Raw genomic sequence first — 8,760 nt, forward strand, 5'->3', positions numbered from 1 at the left:
TAATTGGCTAGCTATATGCAGAAGATTGAAAGTGGACCCCTTCCTTTCATCATATACAAAAATAAAGACAAAATTAAAGACTTAAGGCCGGGCGCGGTGGCTCAAGCCTGTAATCCCAACACTTTGGGAGGCTGAGACGGGCGGATCATGAGGTCAGGAGATCGAGACTATCTTGGCTAACACGGTGAAACCCCGTCTCTACTAAAAAAATACAAAAAAACTAGCTGGGCAAGGTGGTGGACACCTGTAGTCCCAGCTACTCAGGAGGCTGAGGCAGGAGAATGGCGTAAACCCGGAAGGTGGAACTTGCAGTGAGCTGAGATCCGGCCACTGCACTCCAGCCTGGGCGACAGAGTGAGACTCCGTCTCATAAAAAAAAAAAAAATAGTTAAATGTAAAACCTAAAACAATAAAAACTCTAGAAGAAAACCTAGGAAATGCCATTCTGAACATTGTACTTTGCAAAGAATGTATGACTAATTACAACAATTACAATTACAACAAAACCAAAACAATTACAACAAAAACAAAAATTGACATGTGAGACCTAATTAAACTAAAGAGCTTCTGTACAGCAAAAGAAAATATCAATAGAGTATACAGACAACCTACAGAATGGGAGAAAGTAATTGCAGACTATGCATCTGACAAAGGCCTAATATCCAGAATCTGTAAGGAACTTAAACAAAATAACAAGCATAAAACAACTCCAATAAAAAAATGGGCAAGGGACATGAACAGATACTTTTGAAAAGAAGACCCACACATAGCCAACAAATATATGAAAAAATATTCTTTACTAATCATTAGAGAAAACGCAAATCAAAACCACAATGAGATGCCACCTCACACCAGACAGACTGGCTATTATTAAAAAGTCAAAAAATAGCAGATGCTGGCAAGGTTGTGGGGAAAAGAGAACGCTTATATACTGCTGGCGGAAACATAAATTAGTTCAGCCACTGTGGAAAGCAGTTTGGAGATTTCTCAAAGAACTTAGAACAGAACTATTATTTGACCCAGCAGTCTCATCACTGGGTATATACCTAAAGGAAAATAAATTGTTCCACCAAAAAGACAAATGCACATGTATGTTCATTGCAGCACTATTCACAATAGCAAAGATGTGGAATCAACCAAGATGCCCATCGGGGTGGACTGGGTAAAGAAAATATGGTATATATACACCATGGAGTACTATGCAGTCATACAAAAGAATGAAATCATGTCCTTTGCAGCAACATGAATGCAACTGGAAGCCATTATTCTCAGTGAACTAAATCAGGAACAGAAAACCAAATGATACATGTTCTCACTTATAAGTGGAGTGCTAAACATTGAACACATATGGATACAAACATGGGAGCAATAGACTCTGGGGGCTGTTGAGGAGGGAGGGTGGGAGAGAGGCGTGTGTTGGAAGGCTGCCAATCAGGTAATATGCTGACTACCTTGGTGATAGGATCATTTACACACAAGCCTCAGTGACATGCAATTTACCTACAAAACTCTATATGTGCCCCTTGAACCTGAAATAGAAGTAGAAAAGGAAAAAAGCAATCTATAAAGTTTATACATTTTGCCAAAGTTGTGCAGAACCTTGATTCTGACTCCTTCAAAGTAGGAGCTAAAATATGCTTTGTGATTTTCTTCCTTTTAATTAAATAACAGCTTCATTAAGATAGAATTCACGTAGCATACAGTTCACACATTTAAAGTATATCATTCAGTGGTTTTTAGTATATTCATAAATACATACACTTACCACTGTAGTCAGTTTTAGAGCTTTCATCACCCCAAAAATAAACCCTGCACAACCTGGCTTTTCCTCTCTATCCTTGAGTATCCTCTACCCCTCAGCAATAAGCAACCACTTATCTATTTTTGGTCTCTATAGATTTCCTTATTCTAGGATTTTACATAAAATGAAAATATTAAGCATGTATTCTTTTTTGTGGCTGGCTTCCTTCACTTAACGTAATGTTTTCAAAGTTTATCCATGTTGTAGCATGTTACCAGAACTTCATTCTTTTTTATGGATGGATAATATTTTACATTATTCCTTCATATATAATATTTTATATTATTCATATAGATTTTGTTTATCCATACATTAACATGTAAACATATAGTTTGTTTCCAGATTTTGGCTAATATGAATAATTATGTCATAAACACTTGCACATGGCATGTCTTCATTTCTCTTGGGTACATCTCCAGGAGTGGACTTGCTGGATCCTATGGTAACTCTATGTTTAATCATTTGAGAAGTTGCCAGGCTGATTTCCAAAGGAGCTGCACCATTGTATATTCCCACCAGCAGTGTATTAGGGTCCAATTTCTCCACATATTTCTCAACACTTAGCTGAACTTTTTGGTTCTAGCTGTCCTAGTAGATGTGAAGTGGTATCCCATTGTGATTTTGATTTGCATTTTCATGATGACTCATGATGGTGTTACATGATCTTTAATGATCACAGGATAAAAAGAAATAATTTTCTTAATAGAATATATTCTTTTTTTTATATACATGGGTCTGAGGGAATGTTATCTTATAGGCCTTCATGAAGAATTCTGTAACATTTGTATAGTCATTGGAGTAATATATTCCACAGGGTAAAGTACAGTTAATAAATGATTCTGTGTCAGAATTGGGGGATGTGAAGCCCTGCAAGAATAATTAAGCTTTAAAGTTGTGCTTTATAATCAGGGCTACCTAATATCTCCTTCATGCTGTTGATTAAGGAGACGTAGCTGTTCAATAAACGTATGTTTTCTTTGAGAAACAGCTACTAACAGCTGAAGTTCACCTTTATTTGTCTTTATAGGTGTGCTCATCTTACCAAAGGTAAGTCAACAATCTGTTTACTCTGATTGTTCTGGTTGAAATTAACAGGAAACAATTTAAGGCTCCTCTGAAGAGCTCATTCTAAAGAGTGCAATTTCTACTTTTTCTTTGTAGAAATCTGTGTTATTAGCTGAACCTGCAAAGGTCATGAATCTTGTGTTTTGCTGAATGTTCGCCCCATTAGAAACTCAGTTTCACTCTGTTTTTATCCACTTTAGACACTATGTTGATCTTTCCGGATCTTTACAGTTGGGTTGAAAATAATAACAGACAAAAGCCCTATGAAGGCTTCAGGTGTTTTTGCTGCTGGGATACAAATAGCACAATTTTTCTTTGTCCTTTTCCCAAAATTGCAGCAGAGCAAGCTGAAACTGTGATATTATTAAGAAAAAAGTACTCTCCTTTTCCTTCAAATTACACCCTGTGGTTCTGAATTAGTCCCTGGAGGTGGTTGAAAAGGGATAGTACATCTGTTCAAAAATCAGATGCTTTCCAGTTAATAAGACTGCATTGGATGCTATATTATTCTCTTGTCAGAACATTATAAATTATTTCATAATTTTGAAAGTATTGCAGGAAGTTATAATAAAACTTTGCTGTTCTCATTAGCAACCCTTTGTTACCGACAGTCTCCTCTAGCTTTGAGGACTTAATCTTTTGATGACTTATTTAATGTGCTCCAGATTCTCTGACTTTGGCAAAGAAAACTTTCAATTAAAAAAATAATTAACGGCAATCTTTGTGAAATTGATGGGTCTCAATCACTGTATGGTGAATTTTTACCAAATGGAAGAAATGAATTCAGCAATATAGAAAAATCTTGTTAGATAACTTCAGCAGATATTACAAGATAACCAGGCAAAATTATTCCAATTACCTTATCATAGAACATATACATAATTCTACTACATCTTCTTTTTTAAAAATAATTTTTGTTTTTGAAATAGAGACAGGGTCTCACTATAGTGCCCAGGCTGGTCTCAAACACCTGGGCTCGAGTGATCCTCCCACCTCAGCCTCTCAAAGTACAGAGATTACATGCGCGAGCCACCACGCCTGGCCACCGCCTTCTTCTACTTCTTTTTTAACAATGAACTTGCAAGTAGTGGGGAATTAAATTTAATGGAAATTAGATTAAGATTTGTGGATCTCCATGGCAGTACAGTGACTAAAAAAGTAAATTTGGCTTGAGTAATAGGTAGAAACTGAGAAAGAAAAATATATTTATTTCCTAAACATTTTCATATCCAGTGACAGCAAAGCTGCTAATTAAATATGTCAGGAATAATAAACATGAACCAATTCAGAGCACTTCCCAGAAAGTCTTACTTTCACTGCAGATTTGGTTAAATCTCATTTGTCTTGACCCAGCAGCTTAGCAGAATAAGGTAAAATATGGAAAGGAGGACTTGGGGTGCCAGAGGAGCCATTTCCACCAGTGCCTTTGGCTCTAGTTTATCATCATTTAATCAGTTCATATGCCCTGGGCTCTGACCCTCCTCTGTTATCAGGATGGGCTTCATGGACATGCCACCAGTACAGCTCACAGCACTTAGGGCTTAATGCTGTATTAGTCTATTTTCACACTGCTATAAAGATACTACCTGAGACTGAGTAATTTATAAGCAAAAGAGGTTTAATTGACTCACAGTTTTGTATGACTGAGGAGGCCTCAGGAAACTTACGGTCATGGTGGAAGGCGAATGGGAAGCAAGGCACTTCTTACATGGCAGCAGGAGACGGGGGTGGGAAGCACCAGACACTTATCATACAACCAGATCTCATGAGAACTCACTCGCTATAATGAGAACAGCATGGGGGAAACCACCGCTGTGATCCAATCACCTCCCACCAGGTCCATCCCTCAACATGTGGGGATTACAATTTGAGATGAGATTTTGGTGGCGACGCAGCCAAACCATACCAAATGCTCCACATGCAATTGCCGTCTTGAAATTCTGAACAATTTAGTTTTTCCATTTGTGCTATGCAAGTGAGGTCTGACAGTTGGACAATTGAGTATGGGTTAGGGGCTTGGAGCCTCAGTGCAGGTGGGATTGCACCTCCTGCCTCCTTCACTCTTCCCAGGATGGATTCTCAGGCACCTGCTCCCCTGCCCCTCCCAACACCACCTGTGACCTATACCCCACCCCCAAGTAGGATCTGTATATATGTCAGAGGTTAAAGTTGGACTTATGCAACATTAAATAGCAAGAAAAAAAACCCCCAAAAACCCAAAAACCCACTGTGGCAGGTCAATAGACAAAACTTGGAAAGAGGGGAGAAAGCTTTTTGTCAGTGCTGCTAACAAGGGGCCCTGCATTTTCATTTTGCTCTGGGCTTCGCAAATTATGCAGCTGGCCCTGTCTGTTACTCAGTGATGTTCCCTGTCTTCTCCTTGCTATCAGGTTGTTTTCTTTTGAAATGTGTGGATAGAATAAAAATATCCTCACATTTTCCTTGTTCTCTTTTCCCCATGCATCTGAGTGCTTCTACTGTGATTTTCACTGTTCATATCCACCCCTAGGCACAAGAGCTGTAATGACACTTTCTTACAAAGACCATTGTTCTAAGTGCTTCAGGGATTAATGTCTTTTTGAAAGAGCCTATTGGATTTTTTTTTTTTTAATTCCAGGTGATCTAAGAAACTAGTATGGAAAATATTTTTGTTATGTTTGTAATGCTCCATACTTATTTTTGTTATTGTCTGTATTTATTAGCAACATAATCTTATAGTCAAAATCTTGCCACTGGAAGCATAACAAAAAGGTCACTCATTGGTTTTCCTACAGTTTTTTAATTGGACCAGCTCTACTCAGCTGTGTATGCCCTAAGATGGATTGTGTTTGGAGGTACAGAAGACTGCTGAACATTTTACTCCTCTCTTGCACCATAAAGTAAAAACCAGCCATGCTGCCCTAAAGATCACTCAGAAAATACTTTCTTTCAGGCATTTATCTAGTCCTATATATTGATATACTGTAGGACATATTTTTTGTAATATTGGTAGTGATTAGAATTTGATTACTTTTGTTGTTTACGGAGAGTCAACACCACCTATGCCAAGTTAAAATAGGTTGTGGCTTAAACAAAATTGAGTAGATACACTGAGCATCAAATTGAACGAAGTGGAAAGCTGATGTCAGGATATAATTTCAGACTTTCTCTAGACTCCATTCTCCTTCTCTGCAGCTCCCAGGAGAATATGGCTACAGCTCTCTAACATCTTGCATTCCTTTATAGATACGACCTTCCCATGTTAACTTTGTAATGTTTGTGTGGTCTAGTGAAGTGTTTTGCAAACTACCATCTATACACTCTCATTGCTTCCTGAGGTTAATCCCCCCTAAATGGGACCGACAACTGGAACGCGCTACAGACACCAAACTTCTCCAGCGGAGCCTCAGCATCCGTCAGTCCACTGAAGGCTCTCAGTAGGCTTGGAATAAAATTGGTATTTAACCCTGGATTTCCCAAACTGATTTCATCATGAGACATATTTTTTCTCATTATTATCTATTAACATTTTAGGGTCAAAGCAGTCCGTGGCAAACCCTTTGGTAATTTCCAATATAGATAGTTAGAACTAGTTGCAGAGGGCAGGGGAGGGATTTTAGCCTTTAACCAGTTTGATTTGGATTGTTGTAAAGATATATATGAACTCAGTGATTGGTATCAGAATTGTGACAAAACACATTTCTGATGCTTTAAGTTTATGGTAATTGTAGCAGCCATAGGAATTTAATCCAGCAAGTAAAGAGAATAATAGTTAAACTTTTCAAACTTTGCATCATTGATCTGGGCTTGAGACCATTTTTCTTGCTTCCACAAAACTGGAAAATCAAGGTAGTATCTTTAGCATTTCTTCAGATTCAGCCTGCAGACTCAGCTCTATTTTAGCTTTGTTATTTTAGGATTTCTCAGGAGGCCACGGTTACAGGAGGAAACATACATGAGAGGGTGGATCTTGGAGCCAGTAATAGGAACAATTGCAGTGGTGTTCAAGGTGAGAGAGTGGAAAGCGATTATGAAGTTGATATACTACCTTGTCAGTCAATTACGTTGAGATTTTCCCTCAAATTTGAGGCAACTCTGGCCACATAGTCTAGGGAGAGCAAAATCAAAAGGGAAGATTGTATTTTTATCACAGATAAATATTGTTTGTGTCATGGACTCTGTCTTGAATATAAGGTTAGAGTCAACTGTGATCAGGTGGAGATAAACTAAATGTACTTTATTTATTTGATTTTTTTATTTTTGAGATGGGGTCTTGATCAGGCTGGAGTACAGTGGAGTGGCACCATCATGCCTCACTGTAGCCTTGACCTCCCAGGCTCAAATGATCCTCCATCCTCAGTCACCTGAGTAGCTGGGCCCACAGGTGCACACTGCCATGCCTGGTTACTTTTTGTATATTTTGTAGAGACAGGATTTTGCCATGCTTCCCAAGCTGGTCTCATATTCCTGGGCTCCAGTAATCTGCCCGCCTCAACCGCCCAAAGCACTGGGATTACAGGTGTGAGTCACTGTGCTCAGCCACTAAATGTACTTTTATATCTATACAAACAGAGATGGATAAAATCATCCATCTATCTAGCCATCTGTCTGTCAGCTATATCTATCAATGTATGTTTTAGTGTTTTGTTTGAATTATGACAGTGTCATTATTAACTTTTATGTCACTGCAAGAGAAGTAAATAATCAGGTAAATTAGTTCAACGAGGGCCCTAACTAAAGACTGAAAGGGTAACAAAAAAAGAGAAAAAAAAGTATCTTACTCTCTTTTAGCAGAAATTTGCACTGTATAAAAGCAAATTTGGACATATTTAAATTGGTGCTGAATAAATATGAGAAGGCTAGAATGTCTTGGCTGAGAAAAAACTCTCTCTACAGTCACAACCATATAATGATATTTAAATTTTATTTATTTCTAAGCTCCCATTCATACCACAAAGCTCCTGCTTGTGATGCTATAGCACTGAGTAAGAGCAAAATCTTCATTTCAAAATCGAAAAGGCTTAGTGAGGCTCAACTGAATGGATATGTGCATAAGATGGTATTTTTCCCAGGGAGGTGAGATTTTGCTAATACTAAAGACTCTCCCCTGACTGAATTGGCCACAAGGAGGAATACATCCCTGTATAATGAGGCCAAGGATGGTCCAGCATTTCTGGAGTGAAGCCCCTTGGAACTGCCACGCTGATTTTATCACACCTGAGTACAGCAGCCAGTTGTTGACGCTGGGTTCTGTTACACAGACAGACTGGGAATGCTGGCCAGCGGTGGATTGAAATGGAAATGAGAAACCTTCTGTGCTCCACTGGCTCAAAACTACCTGCTCTTGTTGTCCTAGCATGCAGGTTGCTCCTAGTATTACCCCATCCCTTCACTGTCCTTGTCCTACAGGCTCAGTCTTATCTACAATACCTGAAGTTTGTGATTTAGACACACTTTGAGTATTCTGGTTCTGACCCAGGCTGAGTTTCCTAGACTAATTCTTCACCTGTTGTTAGCGGCTTTCAATCTCTTCCCCTGGTTCACTTATAATTCTTGATGATACTCATCACTGTTGTTATTTTTTTTTCATTTTAGTGTGGCACTCAAGCTTCAAATCCTGATAATTGGGAACTCAGCATGTTGGGGACTGGAAGGAATCATAGTTTTTTCTGTCTTTCTCATCAAATATGAAGATCAATTGTCTTTCCCCCATCATCAGCAATTATATAGGTTTGCATAAATTTACATTGCCGCAGCAGTCATATTGCCCAACTGAATTTCTGGCAAGTATAAATGTTATTGTCAGAGGCAATTTATAGTGCACGTCAAACAGACATCCTCCTCCACACAAATCTCTTTTCCCTCAACTCTCTGGAAGCATAATTAAGAGAAACGTAGAAAGTTGCATGTGAGGA

Source organism: Macaca fascicularis, chromosome 9 (assembly GCF_037993035.2).
Source record: "Macaca fascicularis isolate 582-1 chromosome 9, T2T-MFA8v1.1".
In the NCBI taxonomy this organism is placed as follows: domain Eukaryota; kingdom Metazoa; phylum Chordata; class Mammalia; order Primates; family Cercopithecidae; genus Macaca; species Macaca fascicularis.